General features: G+C 38.6%; 20 non-coding genes across 20 annotated transcripts; all 20 read right to left on the reverse strand.

Moving 5' to 3' along the window:
* Positions 1-17809: 17809 nt before the first annotated feature.
* On the reverse strand, positions 17810-17928 carry LOC142955582 (5S ribosomal RNA). The gene has a single exon (XR_012955916.1). It is a non-coding gene; the product is annotated as a 5S ribosomal RNA (ribosomal RNA).
* Positions 17929-18182: 254 nt separating this feature from the next.
* Positions 18183-18301, reverse strand: LOC142955565 (5S ribosomal RNA). Its single transcript, XR_012955899.1, has one exon. It is a non-coding gene; the product is annotated as a 5S ribosomal RNA (ribosomal RNA).
* A 254-nt stretch (positions 18302-18555) lies between these two features.
* Positions 18556-18674, reverse strand: LOC142955651 (5S ribosomal RNA). Its single transcript, XR_012955950.1, has one exon. It is a non-coding gene; the product is annotated as a 5S ribosomal RNA (ribosomal RNA).
* Positions 18675-18928: 254 nt separating this feature from the next.
* LOC142955529 (5S ribosomal RNA) lies at positions 18929-19047 on the reverse strand. Its single transcript, XR_012955866.1, has one exon. It is a non-coding gene; the product is annotated as a 5S ribosomal RNA (ribosomal RNA).
* Positions 19048-19301: 254 nt separating this feature from the next.
* On the reverse strand, positions 19302-19420 carry LOC142955594 (5S ribosomal RNA). Its single transcript, XR_012955927.1, has one exon. It is a non-coding gene; the product is annotated as a 5S ribosomal RNA (ribosomal RNA).
* A 254-nt stretch (positions 19421-19674) lies between these two features.
* On the reverse strand, positions 19675-19793 carry LOC142955662 (5S ribosomal RNA). The gene has a single exon (XR_012955961.1). It is a non-coding gene; the product is annotated as a 5S ribosomal RNA (ribosomal RNA).
* Positions 19794-20047: 254 nt separating this feature from the next.
* On the reverse strand, positions 20048-20166 carry LOC142955674 (5S ribosomal RNA). The gene has a single exon (XR_012955972.1). It is a non-coding gene; the product is annotated as a 5S ribosomal RNA (ribosomal RNA).
* Positions 20167-20420: 254 nt separating this feature from the next.
* Positions 20421-20539, reverse strand: LOC142955589 (5S ribosomal RNA). Its single transcript, XR_012955922.1, has one exon. It is a non-coding gene; the product is annotated as a 5S ribosomal RNA (ribosomal RNA).
* Positions 20540-20793: 254 nt separating this feature from the next.
* On the reverse strand, positions 20794-20912 carry LOC142955606 (5S ribosomal RNA). The gene has a single exon (XR_012955934.1). It is a non-coding gene; the product is annotated as a 5S ribosomal RNA (ribosomal RNA).
* Positions 20913-21166: 254 nt separating this feature from the next.
* LOC142955536 (5S ribosomal RNA) lies at positions 21167-21285 on the reverse strand. The gene has a single exon (XR_012955872.1). It is a non-coding gene; the product is annotated as a 5S ribosomal RNA (ribosomal RNA).
* A 254-nt stretch (positions 21286-21539) lies between these two features.
* LOC142955548 (5S ribosomal RNA) lies at positions 21540-21658 on the reverse strand. The gene has a single exon (XR_012955883.1). It is a non-coding gene; the product is annotated as a 5S ribosomal RNA (ribosomal RNA).
* A 254-nt stretch (positions 21659-21912) lies between these two features.
* On the reverse strand, positions 21913-22031 carry LOC142955617 (5S ribosomal RNA). Its single transcript, XR_012955935.1, has one exon. It is a non-coding gene; the product is annotated as a 5S ribosomal RNA (ribosomal RNA).
* Positions 22032-22285: 254 nt separating this feature from the next.
* On the reverse strand, positions 22286-22404 carry LOC142955566 (5S ribosomal RNA). The gene has a single exon (XR_012955900.1). It is a non-coding gene; the product is annotated as a 5S ribosomal RNA (ribosomal RNA).
* A 251-nt stretch (positions 22405-22655) lies between these two features.
* LOC142955595 (5S ribosomal RNA) lies at positions 22656-22774 on the reverse strand. Its single transcript, XR_012955928.1, has one exon. It is a non-coding gene; the product is annotated as a 5S ribosomal RNA (ribosomal RNA).
* A 254-nt stretch (positions 22775-23028) lies between these two features.
* LOC142955629 (5S ribosomal RNA) lies at positions 23029-23147 on the reverse strand. The gene has a single exon (XR_012955936.1). It is a non-coding gene; the product is annotated as a 5S ribosomal RNA (ribosomal RNA).
* Positions 23148-23401: 254 nt separating this feature from the next.
* Positions 23402-23520, reverse strand: LOC142955559 (5S ribosomal RNA). The gene has a single exon (XR_012955894.1). It is a non-coding gene; the product is annotated as a 5S ribosomal RNA (ribosomal RNA).
* A 254-nt stretch (positions 23521-23774) lies between these two features.
* On the reverse strand, positions 23775-23893 carry LOC142955567 (5S ribosomal RNA). Its single transcript, XR_012955901.1, has one exon. It is a non-coding gene; the product is annotated as a 5S ribosomal RNA (ribosomal RNA).
* A 254-nt stretch (positions 23894-24147) lies between these two features.
* Positions 24148-24266, reverse strand: LOC142955578 (5S ribosomal RNA). The gene has a single exon (XR_012955912.1). It is a non-coding gene; the product is annotated as a 5S ribosomal RNA (ribosomal RNA).
* Positions 24267-24520: 254 nt separating this feature from the next.
* LOC142955571 (5S ribosomal RNA) lies at positions 24521-24639 on the reverse strand. Its single transcript, XR_012955905.1, has one exon. It is a non-coding gene; the product is annotated as a 5S ribosomal RNA (ribosomal RNA).
* A 254-nt stretch (positions 24640-24893) lies between these two features.
* On the reverse strand, positions 24894-25012 carry LOC142955638 (5S ribosomal RNA). Its single transcript, XR_012955938.1, has one exon. It is a non-coding gene; the product is annotated as a 5S ribosomal RNA (ribosomal RNA).
* Positions 25013-25180: the final 168 nt, after the last annotated feature.

Consider the following 25180-nt stretch of genomic DNA (forward strand, 5'->3'; position numbering starts at 1 on the left):
ACTGACCTGAGCCAGTTTTTTGAAACTACAGTATGTTGACTTTCACAAAATCCACTTTTGGCCTCTTCCAAGCCTGAAACGTATTTTAAGAGCATAAAAGGCTGAGAATATACCGTAAACCAGTAAAGTTTGTAAAGTTTAACCCTAAGCAGGTTGTAATGAAAACATCATGAAAGAGTGAAATCAACTGACCTGAGCCAGTTTTTTGAAACTACAGTATGTTGACTTTCACAAAATCCACTTTTGGCCTCTTCCAAGCCTGAAACGTATTTTAAGAGCATAAAAGGCTGAGAATGTACCGTAAACCAGTAAAGGTGGGTAAGCAGGTTGTAATGAAAACATCATGAAACAGTGAAATCAACTGACCTGAGCCAGTTTTTTGAAACTACAGTATGTTGACTTTCACAAAATCCGCTTTTGGCCTCTTCCAGGCCTGAAGCGTCTTTTAAGAGCATAAAAGACTGAGAATGTACCGTAAACCAGTAAATGTGGGTAAACAGGTTGTAATGAAAACATCATGAAACAGTGAAATCAACTGACCTGAGCCAGTTTATTGAAACTACAGTATGTTGACTTTCACAAAATCCGCTTTTGGCCTCTTCCAAGCCTGAAACGTATTTTAAGAGCATAAAAGGCTGAGAATGTACCGTAAACCAGTAAAGGTGGGTAAGCAGGTTGTAATGAAAACATCATGAAACAGTGAAATCAACTGACCTGAGCCAGTTTTTTGAAACTACAGTATGTTGACTTTCACAAAATCCGCTTTTGGCCTCTTCCAGGCCTGAAACGTCTTTTAAGAGCATAAAAGACTGAGAATGTACCGTAAACCAGTAAATGTGGGTGAGCAGGTTGTAATGAAAACATCATGAAACAGTGAAATCAACTGACCTGAGCCAGTTTTTTGAAACTACAGTATGTTGACTTTCACAAAATCCACTTTTGGCCTCTTCCAAGCCTGAAACGTATTTTAAGAGCATAAAAGGCTGAGAATGTACCGTAAACCAGTAAAGGTGGGTAAACAGGTTGTAATGAAAACATCATGAAACAGTGAAATCAACTGACCTGAGCCAGTTTATTGAAACTACAGTATGTTGACTTTCACAAAATCCGCTTTTGGCCTCTTCCAAGCCTGAAACGTATTTTAAGAGCATAAAAGGCTGAGAATGTACCGTAAACCAGTAAAGGTGGGTAAGCAGGTTGTAATGAAAACATCATGAAACAGTGAAATCAACTGACCTGAGCCAGTTTTTTGAAACTACAGTATGTTGACTTTCACAAAATCCGCTTTTGGCCTCTTCCAGGCCTGAAACGTCTTTTAAGAGCATAAAAGACTGAGAATGTACCGTAAACCAGTAAATGTGGGTGAGCAGGTTGTAATGAAAACATCATGAAACAGTGAAATCAACTGACCTGAGCCAGTTTTTTGAAACTACAGTATGTTGACTTTCACAAAATCCACTTTTGGCCTCTTCCAAGCCTGAAACGTATTTTAAGAGCATAAAAGGCTGAGAATATACCATAAACCAGTAAAGTTTGTAAAGTTTAACCCTAAGCAGGTTGTAATGAAAACATCATGAAAGAGTGAAATCAACTGACCTGAGCCAGTTTTTTGAAACTACAGTATGTTGACTTTCACAAAATCCACTTTTGGCCTCTTCCAAGCCTGAAACGTATTTTAAGAGCATAAAAGGCTGAGAATGTACCGTAAACCAGTAAAGGTGGGTAAACAGGTTGTAATGAAAACATCATGAAACAGTGAAATCAACTGACCTGAGCCAGTTTTTTGAAACTACAGAATGTTGACTTTCACAAAATCCACTTTTGGCCTCTTCCAAGCCTGAAACGTATTTTAAGAGCATAAAAGGCTGAGAATATACCGTAAACCAGTAAAGGTGGGTAAGCAGGTTGTAATGAATACATCATGAAACAGTGAAATCAACTGATCTGAGCCAGTTTTTTGAAACTACAGTATGTTGACTTTCACAAAATCCACTTTTGGCCTCTTCCAAGCCTGAAACGTATTTTAAGAGCATAAAAGGCTGAGAATGTACCGTAAACCAGTAAAGGTGGGTAAGCAGGTTGTAATGAAAACATCATGAAAGAGTGAAATCAACTGACCTGAGCCAGTTTTTTGAAACTACAGTATGTTGACTTTCACAAAATCCGCTTTTGGCCTCTTCCAGGCCTGAAACGTCTTTTAAGAGCATAAAAGACTGAGAATGTACCGTAAACCAGTAAATGTGGGTGAGCAGGTTGTAATGAAAACATCATGAAACAGTGAAATCAACTGACCTGAGCCAGTTTTTTGAAACTACAGTATGTTGACTTTCACAAAATCCACTTTTGGCCTCTTCCAAGCCTGAAACGTATTTTAAGAGCATAAAAGGCTGAGAATGTACCGTAAACCAGTAAAGGTGGGTAAACAGGTTGTAATGAAAACATCATGAAACAGTGAAATCACCTGACCTGAGCCAGTTTTTTGAAACTACAGTATGTTGACTTTCACAAAATCCGCTTTTGGCGACCTGAGCCAGTTTTTTGAAACTACAGTATGTTGACTTTCACAAAATCCGCTTTTGGCCTCTTCCAGGCCTGAAACGTCTTTTAAGAGCATAAAAGACTGAGAATGTACCGTAAACCAGAAAATGTGGGTGAGCAGGTTGTAATGAAAACATCATGAAAAAGTGAAATCAACTGACCTGAGCCAGTTTTTTGAAACTACAGTATGTTGACTTTCACAAAATCCACTTTTGGCCTCTTCCAAGCCTGAAACGTATTTTAAGAGCATAAAAGGCTGAGAATATACCGTAAACCAGTAAAGTTTGTAAAGTTTAACCCTAAGCAGGTTGTAATGAAAACATCATGAAAGAGTGAAATCAACTGACCTGAGCCAGTTTTTTGAAACTACAGTATGTTGACTTTCACAAAATCCACTTTTGGCCTCTTCCAAGCCTGAAACGTATTTTAAGAGCATAAAAGGCTGAGAATGTACCGTAAACCAGTAAAGGTGGGTAAGCAGGTTGTAATGAAAACATCATGAAACAGTGAAATCAACTGACCTGAGCCAGTTTTTTGAAACTACAGTATGTTGACTTTCACAAAATCCGCTTTTGGCCTCTTCCAGGCCTGAAGCGTCTTTTAAGAGCATAAAAGACTGAGAATGTACCGTAAACCAGTAAATGTGGGTAAACAGGTTGTAATGAAAACATCATGAAACAGTGAAATCAACTGACCTGAGCCAGTTTATTGAAACTACAGTATGTTGACTTTCACAAAATCCGCTTTTGGCCTCTTCCAAGCCTGAAACGTATTTTAAGAGCATAAAAGGCTGAGAATGTACCGTAAACCAGTAAAGGTGGGTAAGCAGGTTGTAATGAAAACATCATGAAACAGTGAAATCAACTGACCTGAGCCAGTTTTTTGAAACTACAGTTTGTTGACTTTCACAAAATCCGCTTTTGGCCTCTTCCAGGCCTGAAACGTCTTTTAAGAGCATAAAAGACTGAGAATGTACCGTAAACCAGTAAATGTGGGTGAGCAGGTTGTAATGAAAACATCATGAAACAGTGAAATCAACTGACCTGAGCCAGTTTTTTGAAACTACAGTATGTTGACTTTCACAAAATCCACTTTTGGCCTCTTCCAAGCCTGAAACGTATTTTAAGAGCATAAAAGGCTGAGAATGTACCGTAAACCAGTAAAGGTGGGTAAACAGGTTGTAATGAAAACATCATGAAACAGTGAAATCAACTGACCTGAGCCAGTTTATTGAAACTACAGTATGTTGACTTTCACAAAATCCGCTTTTGGCCTCTTCCAAGCCTGAAACGTATTTTAAGAGCATAAAAGGCTGAGAATGTACCGTAAACCAGTAAAGGTGGGTAAGCAGGTTGTAATGAAAACATCATGAAACAGTGAAATCAACTGACCTGAGCCAGTTTTTTGAAACTACAGTATGTTGACTTTCACAAAATCCGCTTTTGGCCTCTTCCAGGCCTGAAACGTCTTTTAAGAGCATAAAAGACTGAGAATGTACCGTAAACCAGTAAATGTGGGTGAGCAGGTTGTAATGAAAACATCATGAAACAGTGAAATCAACTGACCTGAGCCAGTTTTTTGAAACTACAGTATGTTGACTTTCACAAAATCCACTTTTGGCCTCTTCCAAGCCTGAAACGTATTTTAAGAGCATAAAAGGCTGAGAATATACCATAAACCAGTAAAGTTTGTAAAGTTTAACCCTAAGCAGGTTGTAATGAAAACATCATGAAAGAGTGAAATCAACTGACCTGAGCCAGTTTTTTGAAACTACAGTATGTTGACTTTCACAAAATCCACTTTTGGCCTCTTCCAAGCCTGAAACGTATTTTAAGAGCATAAAAGGCTGAGAATGTACCGTAAACCAGTAAAGGTGGGTAAACAGGTTGTAATGAAAACATCATGAAACAGTGAAATCAACTGACCTGAGCCAGTTTTTTGAAACTACAGAATGTTGACTTTCACAAAATCCACTTTTGGCCTCTTCCAAGCCTGAAACGTATTTTAAGAGCATAAAAGGCTGAGAATATACCGTAAACCAGTAAAGGTGGGTAAGCAGGTTGTAATGAATACATCATGAAACAGTGAAATCAACTGATCTGAGCCAGTTTTTTGAAACTACAGTATGTTGACTTTCACAAAATCCACTTTTGGCCTCTTCCAAGCCTGAAACGTATTTTAAGAGCATAAAAGGCTGAGAATGTACCGTAAACCAGTAAAGGTGGGTAAGCAGGTTGTAATGAAAACATCATGAAAGAGTGAAATCAACTGACCTGAGCCAGTTTTTTGAAACTACAGTATGTTGACTTTCACAAAATCCGCTTTTGGCCTCTTCCAGGCCTGAAACGTCTTTTAAGAGCATAAAAGACTGAGAATGTACCGTAAACCAGTAAATGTGGGTGAGCAGGTTGTAATGAAAACATCATGAAACAGTGAAATCAACTGACCTGAGCCAGTTTTTTGAAACTACAGTATGTTGACTTTCACAAAATCCGCTTTTGGCCTCTTCCAGGCCTGAAACGTCTTTTAAGAGCATAAAAGACTGAGAATGTACCGTAAACCAGTAAATGTGGGTGAGCAGGTTGTAATGAAAACATCATGAAAGAGTGAAATCAACTGACCTGAGCCAGTTTTTTGAAACTACAGTATGTTGACTTTCACAAAATCCACTTTTGGCCTCTTCCAAGCCTGAAACGTATTTTAAGAGCATAAAAGGCTGAGAATATACCGTAAACCAGTAAAGTTTGTAAAGTTTAACCCTAAGCAGGTTGTAATGAAAACATCATGAAAGAGTGAAATCAACTGACCTGAGCCAGTTTTTTGAAACTACAGTATGTTGACTTTCACAAAATCCACTTTTGGCCTCTTCCAAGCCTGAAACGTATTTTAAGAGCATAAAAGGCTGAGAATGTACCGTAAACCAGTAAAGGTGGGTAAACAGGTTGTAATGAAAACATCATGAAACAGTGAAATCAACTGACCTGAGCCAGTTTATTGAAACTACAGTATGTTGACTTTCACAAAATCCGCTTTTGGCCTCTTCCAAGCCTGAAACGTATTTTAAGAGCATAAAAGGCTGAGAATGTACCGTAAACCAGTAAAGGTGGGTAAGCAGGTTGTAATGAAAACATCATGAAACAGTGAAATCAACTGACCTGAGCCAGTTTTTTGAAACTACAGTATGTTGACTTTCACAAAATCCACTTTTGGCCTCTTCCAAGCCTGAAACGTATTTTAAGAGCATAAAAGGCTGAGAATGTACCGTAAACCAGTAAAGGTGGGTAAACAGGTTGTAATGAAAACATCATGAAACAGTGAAATCACCTGACCTGAGCCAGTTTTTTGAAACTACAGTATGTTGACTTTCACAAAATCCGCTTTTGGCGACCTGAGCCAGTTTTTTGAAACTACAGTATGTTGACTTTCACAAAATCCGCTTTTGGCCTCTTCCAGGCCTGAAACGTCTTTTAAGAGCATAAAAGACTGAGAATGTACCGTAAACCAGAAAATGTGGGTGAGCAGGTTGTAATGAAAACATCATGAAACAGTAAAATCAACTGACCTGAGCCAGTTTTTTGAAACTACAGTATGTTGACTTTCACAAAATCCACTTTTGGCCTCTTCCAAGCCTGAAACGTATTTTAAGAGCATAAAAGGCTGAGAATATACCGTAAACCAGTAAAGTTTGTAAAGTTTAACCCTAAGCAGGTTGTAATGAAAACATCATGAAAGAGTGAAATCAACTGACCTGAGCCAGTTTTTTGAAACTACAGTATGTTGACTTTCACAAAATCCACTTTTGGCCTCTTCCAAGCCTGAAACGTATTTTAAGAGCATAAAAGGCTGAGAATGTACCGTAAACCAGTAAAGGTGGGTAAGCAGGTTGTAATGAAAACATCATGAAACAGTGAAATCAACTGACCTGAGCCAGTTTTTTGAAACTACAGTATGTTGACTTTCACAAAATCCGCTTTTGGCCTCTTCCAGGCCTGAAGCGTCTTTTAAGAGCATAAAAGACTGAGAATGTACCGTAAACCAGTAAATGTGGGTGAGCAGGTTGTAATGAAAACATCATGAAACAGTGAAATCAACTGACCTGAGCTAGTTTTTTGAAACTACAGTATGTTGACTTTCACAAAATCCACTTTTGGCCTCTTCCAAGCCTGAAACGTATTTTAAGAGCATAAAAGGCTGAGAATGTACCGTAAACCAGTAAAGGTGGGTAAACAGGTTGTAATGAAAACATCATGAAACAGTGAAATCAACTGACCTGAGCCAGTTTATTGAAACTACAGTATGTTGACTTTCACAAAATCCGCTTTTGGCCTCTTCCAGGCCTGAAACGTCTTTTAAGAGCATAAAAGACTGAGAATGTACCGTAAACCAGAAAATGTGGGTGAGCAGGTTGTAATGAAAACATCATGAAACAGTAAAATCAACTGACCTGAGCCAGTTTTTTGAAACTACAGTATGTTGACTTTCACAAAATCCACTTTTGGCCTCTTCCAAGCCTGAAACGTATTTTAAGAGCATAAAAGGCTGAGAATATACCGTAAACCAGTAAAGTTTGTAAAGTTTAACCCTAAGCAGGTTGTAATGAAAACATCATGAAAGAGTGAAATCAACTGACCTGAGCCAGTTTTTTGAAACTACAGTATGTTGACTTTCACAAAATCCACTTTTGGCCTCTTCCAAGCCTGAAACGTATTTTAAGAGCATAAAAGGCTGAGAATGTACCGTAAACCAGTAAAGGTGGGTAAGCAGGTTGTAATGAAAACATCATGAAACAGTGAAATCAACTGACCTGAGCCAGTTTTTTGAAACTACAGTATGTTGACTTTCACAAAATCCGCTTTTGGCCTCTTCCAGGCCTGAAGCGTCTTTTAAGAGCATAAAAGACTGAGAATGTACCGTAAACCAGTAAATGTGGGTGAGCAGGTTGTAATGAAAACATCATGAAAGAGTGAAATCAACTGACCTGAGCCAGTTTTTTGAAACTACAGTATGTTGACTTTCACAAAATCCACTTTTGGCCTCTTCTAAGCCTGAAACGTATTTTAAGAGCATAAAAGGCTGAGAATGTACCGTAAACCAGTAAAGGTGGGTAAACAGGTTGTAATGAAAACATCATGAAACAGTGAAATCAACTGACCTGAGCCAGTTTTTTGAAACTACAGAATGTTGACTTTCACAAAATCCACTTTTGGCCTCTTCCAAGCCTGAAACGTATTTTAAGAGCATAAAAGGCTGAGAATATACCGTAAACCAGTAAAGGTGGGTAAGCAGGTTGTAATGAATACATCATGAAAAAGTGAAATCAACTGATCTGAGCCAGTTTTTTGAAACTACAGTATGTTGACTTTCACAAAATCCACTTTTGGCCTCTTCCAAGCCTGAAACGTATTTTAAGAGCATAAAAGGCTGAGAATGTACCGTAAACCAGTAAAGGTGGGTAAGCAGGTTGTAATGAAAACATCATGAAAGAGTGAAATCAACTGACCTGAGCCAGTTTTTTGAAACTACAGTATGTTGACTTTCACAAAATCCGCTTTTGGCCTCTTCCAAGCCTGAAACGTATTTTAAGAGCATAAAAGGCTGAGAATGTACCGTAAACCAGTAAAGGTGGGTAAACAGGTTGTAATGAAAACATCATGAAACAGTGAAATCAACTGACCTGAGCCAGTTTTTTGAAACTACAGAATGTTGACTTTCACAAAATCCACTTTTGGCCTCTTCCAAGCCTGAAACGTATTTTAAGAGCATAAAAGGCTGAGAATATACCGTAAACCAGTAAAGGTGGGTAAGCAGGTTGTAATGAATACATCATGAAAAAGTGAAATCAACTGATCTGAGCCAGTTTTTTGAAACTACAGTATGTTGACTTTCACAAAATCCACTTTTGGCCTCTTCCAAGCCTGAAACGTATTTTAAGAGCATAAAAGGCTGAGAATGTACCGTAAACCAGTAAAGGTGGGTAAGCAGGTTGTAATGAAAACATCATGAAACAGTGAAATCAACTGACCTGAGCCAGTTTTTTGAAACTACAGTATGTTGACTTTCACAAAATCCGCTTTTGGCCTCTTCCAGGCCTGAAACGTCTTTTAAGAGCATAAAAGACTGAGAATGTACCGTAAACCAGTAAATGTGGGTGAGCAGGTTGTAATGAAAACATCATGAAACAGTGAAATCAACTGACCTGAGCCAGTTTTTTGAAACTACAGTATGTTGACTTTCACAAAATCCGCTTTTGGCCTCTTCCAGGCCTGAAACGTCTTTTAAGAGCATAAAAGACTGAGAATGTACCGTAAACCAGTAAATGTGGGTGAGCAGGTTGTAATGAAAACATCATGAAACAGTGAAATCAACTGACCTGAGCCAGTTTTTTGAAACTACAGTATGTTGACTTTCACAAAATCCACTTTTGGCCTCTTCCAAGCCTGAAACGTATTTTAAGAGCATAAAAGGCTGAGAATATACCGTAAACCAGTAAAGTTTGTAAAGTTTAACCCTAAGCAGGTTGTAATGAAAACATCATGAAAGAGTGAAATCAACTGACCTGAGCCAGTTTTTTGAAACTACAGTATGTTGACTTTCACAAAATCCACTTTTGGCCTCTTCCAAGCCTGAAACGTATTTTAAGAGCATAAAAGGCTGAGAATGTACCGTAAACCAGTAAAGGTGGGTAAACAGGTTGTAATGAAAACATCATGAAACAGTGAAATCAACTGACCTGAGCCAGTTTATTGAAACTACAGTATGTTGACTTTCACAAAATCCGCTTTTGGCCTCTTCCAAGCCTGAAACGTATTTTAAGAGCATAAAAGGCTGAGAATGTACCGTAAACCAGTAAAGGTGGGTGAGCAGGTTGTAATGAAAACATCATGAAACAGTAAAATCAACTGACCTGAGCCAGTTTTTTGAAACTACAGTATGTTGACTTTCACAAAATCCACTTTTGGCCTCTTCCAAGCCTGAAACGTATTTTAAGAGCATAAAAGGCTGAGAATATACCGTAAACCAGTAAAGTTTGTAAAGTTTAACCCTAAGCAGGTTGTAATGAAAACATCATGAAAGAGTGAAATCAACTGACCTGAGCCAGTTTTTTGAAACTACAGTATGTTGACTTTCACAAAATCCACTTTTGGCCTCTTCCAAGCCTGAAACGTATTTTAAGAGCATAAAAGGCTGAGAATGTACCGTAAACCAGTAAAGGTGGGTAAGCAGGTTGTAATGAAAACATCATGAAACAGTGAAATCAACTGACCTGAGCCAGTTTTTTGAAACTACAGTATGTTGACTTTCACAAAATCCGCTTTTGGCCTCTTCCAGGCCTGAAGCGTCTTTTAAGAGCATAAAAGACTGAGAATGTACCGTAAACCAGTAAATGTGGGTGAGCAGGTTGTAATGAAAACATCATGAAAGAGTGAAATCAACTGACCTGAGCCAGTTTTTTGAAACTACAGTATGTTGACTTTCACAAAATCCACTTTTGGCCTCTTCTAAGCCTGAAACGTATTTTAAGAGCATAAAAGGCTGAGAATGTACCGTAAACCAGTAAAGGTGGGTAAACAGGTTGTAATGAAAACATCATGAAACAGTGAAATCAACTGACCTGAGCCAGTTTTTTGAAACTACAGAATGTTGACTTTCACAAAATCCACTTTTGGCCTCTTCCAAGCCTGAAACGTATTTTAAGAGCATAAAAGGCTGAGAATATACCGTAAACCAGTAAAGGTGGGTAAGCAGGTTGTAATGAATACATCATGAAAAAGTGAAATCAACTGATCTGAGCCAGTTTTTTGAAACTACAGTATGTTGACTTTCACAAAATCCACTTTTGGCCTCTTCCAAGCCTGAAACGTATTTTAAGAGCATAAAAGGCTGAGAATGTACCGTAAACCAGTAAAGGTGGGTAAGCAGGTTGTAATGAAAACATCATGAAAGAGTGAAATCAACTGACCTGAGCCAGTTTTTTGAAACTACAGTATGTTGACTTTCACAAAATCCGCTTTTGGCCTCTTCCAAGCCTGAAACGTATTTTAAGAGCATAAAAGGCTGAGAATGTACCGTAAACCAGTAAAGGTGGGTAAACAGGTTGTAATGAAAACATCATGAAACAGTGAAATCAACTGACCTGAGCCAGTTTTTTGAAACTACAGAATGTTGACTTTCACAAAATCCACTTTTGGCCTCTTCCAAGCCTGAAACGTATTTTAAGAGCATAAAAGGCTGAGAATATACCGTAAACCAGTAAAGGTGGGTAAGCAGGTTGTAATGAATACATCATGAAAAAGTGAAATCAACTGATCTGAGCCAGTTTTTTGAAACTACAGTATGTTGACTTTCACAAAATCCACTTTTGGCCTCTTCCAAGCCTGAAACGTATTTTAAGAGCATAAAAGGCTGAGAATGTACCGTAAACCAGTAAAGGTGGGTAAGCAGGTTGTAATGAAAACATCATGAAACAGTGAAATCAACTGACCTGAGCCAGTTTTTTGAAACTACAGTATGTTGACTTTCACAAAATCCGCTTTTGGCCTCTTCCAGGCCTGAAACGTCTTTTAAGAGCATAAAAGACTGAGAATGTACCGTAAACCAGTAAATGTGGGTGAGCAGGTTGTAATGAAAACATCATGAAACAGTGAAATCAACTGACCTGAGCCAGTTTTTTGAAACTACAGTATGTTGACTTTCACAAAATCCGCTTTTGGCCTCTTCCAGGCCTGAAACGTCTTTTAAGAGCATAAAAGACTGAGAATGTACCGTAAACCAGTAAATGTGGGTGAGCAGGTTGTAATGAAAACATCATGAAACAGTGAAATCAACTGACCTGAGCCAGTTTTTTGAAACTACAGTATGTTGACTTTCACAAAATCCACTTTTGGCCTCTTCCAAGCCTGAAACGTATTTTAAGAGCATAAAAGGCTGAGAATATACCGTAAACCAGTAAAGTTTGTAAAGTTTAACCCTAAGCAGGTTGTAATGAAAACATCATGAAAGAGTGAAATCAACTGACCTGAGCCAGTTTTTTGAAACTACAGTATGTTGACTTTCACAAAATCCACTTTTGGCCTCTTCCAAGCCTGAAACGTATTTTAAGAGCATAAAAGGCTGAGAATGTACCGTAAACCAGTAAAGGTGGGTAAACAGGTTGTAATGAAAACATCATGAAACAGTGAAATCAACTGACCTGAGCCAGTTTATTGAAACTACAGTATGTTGACTTTCACAAAATCCGCTTTTGGCCTCTTCCAAGCCTAAAACGTATTTTAAGAGCATAAAAGGCTGAGAATGTACCGTAAACCAGTAAAGGTGGGTAAGCAGGTTGTAATGAAAACATCATGAAACAGTGAAATCAACTGACCTGAGCCAGTTTTTTGAAACTACAGTATGTTGACTTTCACAAAATCCACTTTTGGCCTCTTCCAAGCCTGAAACGTATTTTAAGAGCATAAAAGGCTGAGAATGTACCGTAAACCAGTAAAGGTGGGTAAGCAGGTTGTAATGAAAACATCATGAAACAGTGAAATCAACTGACCTGAGCCAGTTTTTTGAAACTACAGTATGTTGACTTTCACAAAATCCGCTTTTGGCCTCTTCCAAGCCTGAAACGTATTTTAAGAGCATAAAAGGCTGAGAATGTACCGTAAACCAGTAAAGGTGGGTAAACAGGTTGTAATGAAAACATCATGAAACAGTGAAATCAACTGACCTGAGCCAGTTTTTTGAAACTACAGAATGTTGACTTTCACAAAATCCACTTTTGGCCTCTTCCAAGCCTGAAACGTATTTTAAGAGCATAAAAGGCTGAGAATATACCGTAAACCAGTAAAGGTGGGTAAGCAGGTTGTAATGAATACATCATGAAAAAGTGAAATCAACTGATCTGAGCCAGTTTTTTGAAACTACAGTATGTTGACTTTCACAAAATCCACTTTTGGCCTCTTCCAAGCCTGAAACGTATTTTAAGAGCATAAAAGGCTGAGAATGTACCGTAAACCAGTAAAGGTGGGTAAGCAGGTTGTAATGAAAACATCATGAAACAGTGAAATCAACTGACCTGAGCCAGTTTTTTGAAACTACAGTATGTTGACTTTCACAAAATCCGCTTTTGGCCTCTTCCAGGCCTGAAACGTCTTTTAAGAGCATAAAAGACTGAGAATGTACCGTAAACCAGTAAATGTGGGTGAGCAGGTTGTAATGAAAACATCATGAAACAGTGAAATCAACTGACCTGAGCCAGTTTTTTGAAACTACAGTATGTTGACTTTCACAAAATCCGCTTTTGGCCTCTTCCAGGCCTGAAACGTCTTTTAAGAGCATAAAAGACTGAGAATGTACCGTAAACCAGTAAATGTGGGTGAGCAGGTTGTAATGAAAACATCATGAAACAGTGAAATCAACTGACCTGAGCCAGTTTTTTGAAACTACAGTATGTTGACTTTCACAAAATCCACTTTTGGCCTCTTCCAAGCCTGAAACGTATTTTAAGAGCATAAAAGGCTGAGAATATACCGTAAACCAGTAAAGTTTGTAAAGTTTAACCCTAAGCAGGTTGTAATGAAAACATCATGAAAGAGTGAAATCAACTGACCTGAGCCAGTTTTTTGAAACTACAGTATGTTGACTTTCACAAAATCCACTTTTGGCCTCTTCCAAGCCTGAAACGTATTTTAAGAGCATAAAAGGCTGAGAATGTACCGTAAACCAGTAAAGGTGGGTAAACAGGTTGTAATGAAAACATCATGAAACAGTGAAATCAACTGACCTGAGCCAGTTTATTGAAACTACAGTATGTTGACTTTCACAAAATCCGCTTTTGGCCTCTTCCAAGCCTGAAACGTATTTTAAGAGCATAAAAGGCTGAGAATGTACCGTAAACCAGTAAAGGTGGGTAAGCAGGTTGTAATGAAAACATCATGAAACAGTGAAATCAACTGACCTGAGCCAGTTTTTTGAAACTACAGTATGTTGACTTTCACAAAATCCACTTTTGGCCTCTTCCAAGCCTGAAACGTATTTTAAGAGCATAAAAGGCTGAGAATGTACCGTAAACCAGTAAAGGTGGGTAAGCAGGTTGTAATGAAAACATCATGAAACAGTGAAATCAACTGACCTGAGCCAGTTTTTTGAAACTACAGTATGTTGACTTTCACAAAATCCGCTTTTGGCCTCTTCCAGGCCTGAAACGTCTTTTAAGAGCATAAAAGACTGAGAATGTACCGTAAACCAGTAAATGTGGGTGAGCAGGTTGTAATGAAAACATCATGAAACAGTGAAATCAACTGACCTGAGCCAGTTTTTTGAAACTACAGTATGTTGACTTTCACAAAATCCGCTTTTGGCCTCTTCCAGGCCTGAAACGTCTTTTAAGAGCATAAAAGACTGAGAATGTACCGTAAACCAGTAAATGTGGGTGAGCAGGTTGTAATGAAAACATCATGAAACAGTGAAATCAACTGACCTGAGCCAGTTTTTTGAAACTACAGTATGTTGACTTTCACAAAATCCACTTTTGGCCTCTTCCAAGCCTGAAACGTATTTTAAGAGCATAAAAGGCTGAGAATATACCATAAACCAGTAAAGTTTGTAAAGTTTAACCCTAAGCAGGTTGTAATGAAAACATCATGAAAGAGTGAAATCAACTGACCTGAGCCAGTTTTTTGAAACTACAGTATGTTGACTTTCACAAAATCCACTTTTGGCCTCTTCCAAGCCTGAAACGTATTTTAAGAGCATAAAAGGCTGAGAATGTACCGTAAACCAGTAAAGGTGGGTAAACAGGTTGTAATGAAAACATCATGAAACAGTGAAATCAACTGACCTGAGCCAGTTTTTTGAAACTACAGAATGTTGACTTTCACAAAATCCACTTTTGGCCTCTTCCAAGCCTGAAACGTATTTTAAGAGCATAAAAGGCTGAGAATATACCGTAAACCAGTAAAGGTGGGTAAGCAGGTTGTAATGAATACATCATGAAAAAGTGAAATCAACTGATCTGAGCCAGTTTTTTGAAACTACAGTATGTTGACTTTCACAAAATCCACTTTTGGCCTCTTCCAAGCCTGAAACGTATTTTAAGAGCATAAAAGGCTGAGAATGTACCGTAAACCAGTAAAGGTGGGTAAGCAGGTTGTAATGAAAACATCATGAAAGAGTGAAATCAACTGACCTGAGCCAGTTTTTTGAAACTACAGTATGTTGACTTTCACAAAATCCGCTTTTGGCCTCTTCCAAGCCTGAAACGTATTTTAAGAGCATAAAAGGCTGAGAATGTACCGTAAACCAGTAAAGGTGGGTAAACAGGTTGTAATGAAAACATCATGAAACAGTGAAATCAACTGACCTGAGCCAGTTTTTTGAAACTACAGAATGTTGACTTTCACAAAATCCACTTTTGGCCTCTTCCAAGCCTGAAACGTATTTTAAGAGCATAAAAGGCTGAGAATATACCGTAAACCAGTAAAGGTGGGTAAGCAGGTTGTAATGAATACATCATGAAAAAGTGAAATCAACTGATCTGAGCCAGTTTTTTGAAACTACAGTATGTTGACTTTCACAAAATCCACTTTTGGCCTCTTCCAAGCCTGAAACGTATTTTAAGAGCATAAAAGGCTGAGAATGTACCGTAAACCAGTAAAGGTGGGTAAGCAGGTTGTAATGAAAACATCATGAAAGAGTGAAATCAACTGACCTGAGCCAGTTTTTTGAAACTACAGTATGTTGACTTTCACAAAATCCGCTTTTGGCCTCTTCCAGGCCTGAAACGTCTTTTAAGAGCATAAAAGACTGAGAATGTACCGTAAACCAGTAAATGTGGGTGAGCAGGTTGTAATGAAAACATCATGAAACAGTGAAATCAACTGACCTGAGCCAGTTTTTTGAAACTACAGTATGTTGACTTTCACAAAATCCGCTTTTGGCCTCTTCCAGGCCTGAAACGTCTTTTAAGAGCATAAAAGACTGAGAATGTACCGTAAACCAGTAAATGTGGGTGAGCAGGTTGTAATGAAAACATCATGAAACAGTGAAATCAACTGACCTGAGCCAGTTTTTTGAAACTACAGTATGTTGACTTTCACAAAATCCACTTTTGGCCTCTTCCAAGCCTGAAACGTATTTTAAGAGCATAAAAGGCTGAGAATATACCGTAAACCAGTAAAGTTTGTAAAGTTTAACCCTAAGCAGGTTGTAATGAAAACATCATGAAAGAGTGAAATCAACTGACCTGAGCCAGTTTTTTGAAACTACAGTATGTTGACTTTCACAAAATCCACTTTTGGCCTCTTCCAAGCCTGAAACGTATTTTAAGAGCATAAAAGGCTGAGAATGTACCGTAAACCAGTAAAGGTGGGTAAACAGGTTGTAATGAAAACATCATGAAACAGTGAAATCAACTGACCTGAGCCAGTTTATTGAAACTACAGTATGTTGACTTTCACAAAATCCGCTTTTGGCCTCTTCCAAGCCTGAAACGTATTTTAAGAGCATAAAAGGCTGAGAATGTACCGTAAACCAGTAAAGGTGGGTAAGCAGGTTGTAATGAAAACATCATGAAACAGTGAAATCAACTGACCTGAGCCAGTTTTTTGAAACTACAGTATGTTGACTTTCACAAAATCCACTTTTGGCCTCTTCCAAGCCTGAAACGTATTTTAAGAGCATAAAAGGCTGAGAATGTACCGTAAACCAGTAAAGGTGGGTAAGCAGGTTGTAATGAAAACATCATGAAACAGTGAAATCAACTGACCTGAGCCAGTTTTTTGAAACTACAGTATGTTGACTTTCACAAAATCCGCTTTTGGCCTCTTCCAGGCCTGAAACGTCTTTTAAGAGCATAAAAGACTGAGAATGTACCGTAAACCAGTAAATGTGGGTGAGCAGGTTGTAATGAAAACATCATGAAACAGTGAAATCAACTGACCTGAGCCAGTTTTTTGAAACTACAGTATGTTGACTTTCACAAAATCCACTTTTGGCCTCTTCCAAGCCTGAAACGTATTTTAAGAGCATAAAAGGCTGAGAATGTACCGTAAACCAGTAAAGGTGGGTAAACAGGTTGTAATGAAAACATCATGAAACAGTGAAATCAACTGACCTGAGCCAGTTTTTTGAAACTACAGTATGTTGACTTTCACAAAATCCACTTTTGGCCTCTTCCAAGCCTGGAACGTATTTTAAGAGCATAAAAGGCTGAGAATGTACTGTAAACCAGTAAAGGTGGGTATGCAGGTTGTAATGAAAACATCATGAAAGAGTGAAATCAACTGACCTGAGCCAGTTTTTTAAAACTACAGTATGTTGACTTTCACAAAATCCACTTTTGGCCTCTTCCAAGCCTGAAACGTATTTTAAGAGCATAAAAGGCTGAGAATGTACCGTAAACCAGTAAAGGTGGGTTAGCAGGTTGTAATGAAAACATCATGAAACAGTGAAATCAACTGACCTGAGCCAGTTTTTTGAAACTACAGTATGTTGACTTTCACAAAATCCACTTTTGGCCTCTTCCAAGCCTGAAACGTATTTTAAGAGCATAAAAGGCTGAGAATGTACCGTAAACCAGTAAAGGTGGGTAAGCAGGTTGTAATGAAAACATCATGAAACAGTGAAATCAACTGACCTGAGCCAGTTTTTTGAAACTATGTTGACTTTCACAAAATCCACTTTTGGCCTCTTCCAAGCCTGAAACGTATTTTAAGAGCATAAAAGGCTGAGAATGTACCGTAAACCAGTAAAGGTGGGTAACCAGGTTGTAATGAAAACATCATGAAACAGTGAAATCAACTGACCTGAGCAAGTATTTTGAAACTACAGTATGTTGACTTTCACAAAATCAACTTTTGGCCTCATCCAAGCCTGAAACGTATTTTATGAGCATAAAATGCTGAGAATGTACCGTAAACCAGTAAAGGTGGGTAAGCAGGTTGTAATGAAAACATCATGAAACAGTGAAATCAACTGACCAGAGCCAGTTTTTTGAAACTACAGTATGTTGACTTTCACAAAATCCACTTTTGGCCTCTTCCAAGCCTGAAACGTATTTTAAAACCTACAACAGTAGGTCAATTTTAAAACATTAACGAACCTAAACCAGTTCATTAATTAACATTCCAATAATAAGAAAATATTGATATATTGATTGATTCTGTTTCCCTTTTTACCGTTACCCACATCTTTGAATGCATCTCTTCTTTAATCTTGCCTTTTTCTCACATATTTCTCAAGTGAAAAAGCAGCAGTGTCCTCTGCCTTTTGGAGAGAAAAGTGAAGAAACTTACAGCACCTGGTATTCCCAGGCGGTCTCCCATCCAAGTACTAACCAGGACCGACTCTGCTTAGCTTCCGAGATCGGACGAGATCGGGCACGAACAGAGAGGTATGGCCGTAAGCAAGTTTGTCTCCAACACATAGTTCTTTAAAACCTACAACAGTAGGTCAATTTTAAAACGTTAACGAACCTAAACCAGTTCATTAATTAACATTCCAATAATAAGAAAATATTGATATATTGATTGATTCTGTTTCCCTTTTTACCGTTACCCACATCTATGAATGCATCTCTTCTTTAATCTTGCCTTTTTCTCACATATTTCTCAAGTGAAAAAGCAGCAGTGTCCTCTGCCTTTTGGAGAGAGAAGTGAAAAAACTTACAGCACCTGGTATTCCCAGGCGGTCTCCCATCCAAGTACTAACCAGGACCGACTCTGCTTAGCTTCCGAGATCTGACGAGATCGGGCGTCAACAGAGAGGTATGGCCGTAAGCAAGTTTGTCTCCAACACATAGTTCTTTAAAACCTACAACAGTAGGTCAATTTTAAAACGTTAACGAACCTAAACCAGTTCATTAATTAACATTCCAATAATAAGAAAATATTGATATATTGATTGATTCTGTTTCCCTTTTTACCGTTACCCACATCTTTGAATGCATCTCTTCTTTAATCTTGCCTTTTTCTCACATATTTCTCAAGTGAAAAAGCAGCAGTGTCCTCTGCCTTTTGGAGAGAGAAGTGAAAAAACTTACAGCACCTGGTATTCCCAGGCGGTCTCCCATCCAAGTACTAACCAGGACCGACTCTGCTTAGCTTCCGAGATCTGACGAGATCGGGCGTGAACAGAGAGGTATGGCCGTAAGCAAGTTTGTCTCCAACACATAGTTCTTTAAAACCTACAACAGTAGGTCAATTTTAAAACGTTAACGAACCTAAACCAGTTCATTAATTAACATTCCAATAATAAGAAAATATTGATATATTGATTGATTCTGTTTCCCTTTTTACCGTTACCCACATCTTTGAATGCATCTCTTCTTTAATCTTGCCTTTTTCTCACATATTTCTCAAGTGAAAAAGCAGCAGTGTCCTCTGCCTTTTGGAGAGAAAAGTGAAGAAACTTACAGCACCTGGTATTCCCAGGCGGTCTCCCATCCAAGTACTAACCAGGACCGACTCTGCTTAGCTTCCGAGATCTGACGAGATCGGGCGTGAACAGAGAGGTATGGCCGTAAGTAAGTTTGTCTCCAACACATAGTTCTTTAAAACCTACAACAGTAGGTCAATTTTAAAACGTTAACGAACCTAAACCAGTTCATTAATTAACATTCCAATAATAAGAAAATATTGATATATTGATTGATTCTGTTTCCCTTTTTACCGTTACCCACATCTTTGAATGCATCTCTTCTTTAATCTTGCCTTTTTCTCACATATTTCTCAAGTGAAAAAGCAGCAGTGTCCTCTGCCTTTTGGAGAGAAAAGTGAAGAAACTTACAGCACCTGGTATTCCCAGGCGGTCTCCCATCCAAGTACTAACCAGGACCGACTCTGCTTAGCTTCCGAGATCGGACGAGATCGGGCACGAACAGAGAGGTATGGCCGTAAGCAAGTTTGTCTCCAACACATAGTTCTTTAAAACCTACAACAGTAGGTCAATTTTAAAACGTTAACGAACCTAAACCAGTTCATTAATTAACATTCCAATAATAAGAAAATATTGATATATTGATTGATTCTGTTTCCCTTTTTACCGTTACCCACATCTTTGAATGCATCTCTTCTTTAATCTTGCCTTTTTCTCACATATTTCTCAAGTGAAAAAGCAGCAGTGTCCTCTGCCTTTTGGAGAGAGAAGTGAAAAAACTTACAGCACCTGGTATTCCCAGGCGGTCTCCCATCCAAGTACTAACCAGGACCGACTCTGCTTAGCTTCCGAGATCTGACGAGATCGGGCGTGAACAGAGAGGTATGGCCGTAAGCAAGTTTGTCTCCAACACATAGTTCTTTAAAACCTACAACAGTAGGTCAATTTTAAAACGTTAACGAACCTAAACCAGTTCATTAATTAACATTCCAATAATAAGAAAATATTGATATATTGATTGATTCTGTTTCCCTTTTTACCGTTACCCACATCTTTGAATGCATCTCTTCTTTAATCTTGCCTTTTTCTCACATATTTCTCAAGTGAAAAAGCAGCAGTGTCCTCTGCCTTTTGGAGAGAGAAGTGAAAAAACTTACAGCACCTGGTATTCCCAGGCGGTCTCCCATCCAAGTACTAACCAGGACCGACTCTGCTTAGCTTCCGAGATCTGACGAGATCGGGCGTGAACAGAGAGGTATGGCCGTAAGCAAGTTTGTCTCCAACACATAGTTCTTTAAAACCTACAACAGTAGGTCAATTTTAAAACGTTAACGAACCTAAACCAGTTCATTAATTAACATTCCAATAATAAGAAAATATTGATATATTGATTGATTCTGTTTCCCTTTTTACCGTTACCCACATCTTTGAATGCATCTCTTCTTTAATCTTGCCTTTTTCTCACATATTTCTCAAGTGAAAAAGCAGCAGTGTCCTCTGCCTTTTGGAGAGAGAAGTGAAAAAACTTACAGCACCTGGTATTCCCAGGCGGTCTCCCATCCAAGTACTAACCAGGACCGACTCTGCTTAGCTTCCTAGATCTGACGAGATCGGGCGTGAACAGAGAGGTATGGCCGTAAGCAAGTTTGTCTCCAACACATAGTTCTTTAAAACCTACAACAGTAGGTCAATTTTAAAACGTTAACGAACCTAAACCAGTTCATTAATTAACATTCCAATAATAAGAAAATATTGATATATTGATTGATTCTGTTTCCCTTTTTACCGTTACCCACATCTTTGAATGCATCTCTTCTTTAATCTTGCCTTTTTCTCACATATTTCTCAAGTGAAAAAGCAGCAGTGTCCTCTGCCTTTTGGAGAGAAAAGTGAAGAAACTTACAGCACCTGGTATTCCCAGGCGGTCTCCCATCCAAGTACTAACCAGGACCGACTCTGCTTAGCTTCCGAGATCGGACGAGATCGGGCACGAACAGAGAGGTATGGCCGTAAGCAAGTTTGTCTCCAACACATAGTTCTTTAAAACCTACAACAGTAGGTCAATTTTAAAACGTTAACGAACCTAAACCAGTTCATTAATTAACATTCCAATAATAAGAAAATATTGATATATTGATTGATTCTGTTTCCCTTTTTACCGTTACCCACATCTTTGAATGCATCTCTTCTTTAATCTTGCCTTTTTCTCACATATTTCTCAAGTGAAAAAGCAGCAGTGTCCTCTGCCTTTTGGAGAGAGAAGTGAAAAAACTTACAGCACCTGGTATTCCCAGGCGGTCTCCCATCCAAGTACTAACCAGGACCGACTCTGCTTAGCTTCCGAGATCTGACGAGATCGGGCGTGAACAGAGAGGTATGGCCGTAAGCAAGTTTGTCTCCAACACATAGTTCTTTAAAACCTACAACAGTAGGTCAATTTTAAAACGTTAACGAACCTAAACCAGTTCATTAATTAACATTCCAATAATAAGAAAATATTGATATATTGATTGATTCTGTTTCCCTTTTTACCGTTACCCACATCTTTGAATGCATCTCTTCTTTAATCTTGCCTTTTTCTCACATATTTCTCAAGTGAAAAAGCAGCAGTGTCCTCTGCCTTTTGGAGAGAGAAGTGAAAAAACTTACAGCACCTGGTATTCCCAGGCGGTCTCCCATCCAAGTACTAACCAGGACCGACTCTGCTTAGCTTCCGAGATCTGACGAGATCGGGCGTGAACAGAGAGGTATGGCCGTAAGCAAGTTTGTCTCCAACACATAGTTCTTTAAAACCTACAACAGTAGGTCAATTTTAAAACGTTAACGAACCTAAACCAGTTCATTAATTAACATTCCAATAATAAGAAAATATTGATATATTGATTGATTCTGTTTCCCTTTTTACCGTTACCCACATCTTTGAATGCATCTCTTCTTTAATCTTGCCTTTTTCTCACATATTTCTCAAGTGAAAAAGCAGCAGTGTCCTCTGCCTTTTGGAGAGAAAAGTGAAGAAACTTACAGCACCTGGTATTCCCAGGCGGTCTCCCATCCAAGTACTAACCAGGACCGACTCTGCTTAGCTTCCGAGATCGGACGAGATCGGGCACGAACAGAGAGGTATGGCCGTAAGCAAGTTTGTCTCCAACACATAGTTCTTTAAAACCTACAACAGTAGGTCAATTTTAAAACGTTAACGAACCTAAACCAGTTCATTAATTAACATTCCAATAATAAGAAAATATTGATATATTGATTGATTCTGTTTCCCTTTTTACCGTTACCCACATCTTTGAATGCATCTCTTCTTTAATCTTGCCTTTTTCTCACATATTTCTCAAGTGAAAAAGCAGCAGTGTCCTCTGCCTTTTGGAGAGAGAAGTGAAAAAACTTACAGCACCTGGTATTCCCAGGCTGTCTCCCATCCAAGTACTAACCAGGACCGACTCTGCTTAGCTTCCGAGATCGGATGAGATCGGGCGCAAACAGAGAGGTATGGCCGTAAGCAAGTTTGTCTCCAACACATAGTTCTTTAAAACCTACAACAGTAGGTCAATTTTAAAACGTTAACGAACCTAAACCAGTTCATTAATTAACATTCCAATAATAAGAAAATATTGATATATTGATTGATTCTGTTTCCCTTTTTACCGTTACCCACATCTTTGAATGCATCTCTTCTTTAATCTTGCCTTTTTCTCATATTTCTCAAGTGAAAAGCAGCAGTGTCCTCTGCCTTTTGGAGAGAGAAGTGAAAAAACTTACAGCACCTGGTATTCCCAGGCTGTCTCCCATCCAAGTACTAACCAGGACCTACTCTGCTTAGCTTCCGAGATCGGACGAGATCCGGCGCGAACAGAGAGGTATGGCCGTAAGCAAGTTTGTCTCCAACACATAGTTCTTTAAAACCTACAACAGTAGGTCAATTTTAAAACGTTAACGAACCTAAACCAGTTCATTAATTAACATTCCAATAATAAGAAAATATTGATATATTGATTGATTCTGTTTCCCTTTTTACCGTTACCCACATCTTTGAATGCATCTCTTCTTTAATCTTGCCTTTTTCTCACATATTTCTCAAGTGAAAAAGCAGCAGTGTCCTCTGCCTTTTGGAGAGAAAAGTGAAGAAACTTACAGCACCTGGTATTCCCAGGCGGTCTCCCATCCAAGTACTAACCAGGACCGACTCTGCTTAGCTTCCGAGATCGGACGAGATCGGGCACGAACAGAGAGGTATGGCCGTAAGCAAGTTTGTCTCCAACACATAGTTCTTTAAAACCTACAACAGTAGGTCAATTTTAAAACGTTAACGAACCTAAACCAGTTCATTAATTAACATTCCAATAATAAGAAAATATTGATATATTGATTGATTCTGTTTCCCTTTTTACCGTTACCCACATCTTTGAATGCATCTCTTCTTTAATCTTGCCTTTTTCTCACATATTTCTCAAGTGAAAAAGCAGCAGTGTCCTCTGCCTTTTGGAGAGAGAAGTGAAAAAACTTACAGCACCTGGTATTCCCAGGCGGTCTCCCATCCAAGTACTAACCAGGACCGACTCTGCTTAGCTTCCGAGATCTGACGAGATCGGGCGTGAACAGAGAGGTATGGCCGTAAGCAAGTTTGTCTCCAACACATAGTTCTTTAAAACCTACAACAGTAGGTCAATTTTAAAACGTTAACGAACCTAAACCAGTTCATTAATTAACATTCCAATAATAAGAAAATATTGATATATTGATTGATTCTGTTTCCCTTTTTACCGTTACCCACATCTTTGAATGCATCTCTTCTTTAATCTTGCCTTTTTCTCACATATTTCTCAAGTGAAAAAGCAGCAGTGTCCTCTGCCTTTTGGAGAGAGAAGTGAAAAAACTTACAGCACCTGGTATTCCCAGGCTGTCTCCCATCCAAGTACTAACCAGGACCGACTCTGCTTAGCTTCCGAGATCGGATGAGATCGGGCGCAAACAGAGAGGTATGGCCGTAAGCAAGTTTGTCTCCAACACATAGTTCTTTAAAACCTACAACAGTAGGTCAATTTTAAAACGTTAACGAACCTAAACCAGTTCATTAATTAACATTCCAATAATAAGAAAATATTGATATATTGATTGATTCTGTTTCCCTTTTTACCGTTACCCACATCTTTGAATGCATCTCTTCTTTAATCTTGCCTTTTTCTCACATATTTCTCAAGTGAAAAAGCAGCAGTGTCCTCTGCCTTTTGGAGAGAGAAGTGAAAAAACTTACAGCACCTGGTATTCCCAGGCGGTCTCCCATCCAAGTACTAACCAGGACCGACTCTGCTTAGCTTCCGAGATCTGACGAGATCGGGCGTGAAGAGAGAGGTATGGCCGTAAGCAAGTTTGTCTCCAACACATAGTTCTTTAAAACCTACAACAGTAGGTCAATTTTAAAACGTTAACGAACCTAAACCAGTTCATTAATTAACATTCCAATAATAAGAAAATATTGATATATTGATTGATTCTGTTTCCCTTTTTACCGTTACCCACATCTTTGAATGCATCTCTTCTTTAATCTTGCCTTTTTCTCACATATTTCTCAAGTGAAAAAGCAGCAGTGTCCTCTGCCTTTTGGAGAGAGAAGTGAAAAAACTTACAGCACCTGGTATTCCCAGGCGGTCTCCCATCCAAGTACTAACCAGGACCGACTCTGCTTAGCTTCCGAGATCTGACGAGATCGGGCGTGAACAGAGAGGTATGGCCGTAAGCAAGTTTGTCTCCAACACATAGTTCTTTAAAACCTACAACAGTAGGTCAATTTTAAAACGTTAACGAACCTAAACCAGTTCATTAATTAACATTCCAATAATAAGAAAATATTGATATATTGATTGATTCTGTTTCCCTTTTTACCGTTACCCACATCTTTGAATGCATCTCTTCTTTAATCTTGCCTTTTTCTCACATATTTCTCAAGTGAAAAAGCAGCAGTGTCCTCTGCCTTTTGGAGAGAAAAGTGAAGAAACTTACAGCACCTGGTATTCCCAGGCGGTCTCCCATCCAAGTACTAACCAGGACCGACTCTGCTTAGCTTCCGAGATCGGACGAGATCGGGCACGAACAGAGAGGTATGGCCGTAAGCAAGTTTGTCTCCAACACATAGTTCTTTAAAACCTACAACAGTAGGTCAATTTTAAAACGTTAACGAACCTAAACCAGTTCATTAATTAACATTCCAATAATAAGAAAATATTGATATATTGATTGATTCTGTTTCCCTTTTTACCGTTACCCACATCTTTGAATGCAT

The sequence above is a fragment of the Anarhichas minor genome, unplaced genomic scaffold (assembly GCF_050575085.1).
Source record: "Anarhichas minor isolate MPS153535 unplaced genomic scaffold, ASM5057508v1 ptg000023l, whole genome shotgun sequence".
Classification (NCBI taxonomy): Eukaryota; Metazoa; Chordata; class Actinopteri; order Perciformes; family Anarhichadidae; genus Anarhichas; species Anarhichas minor.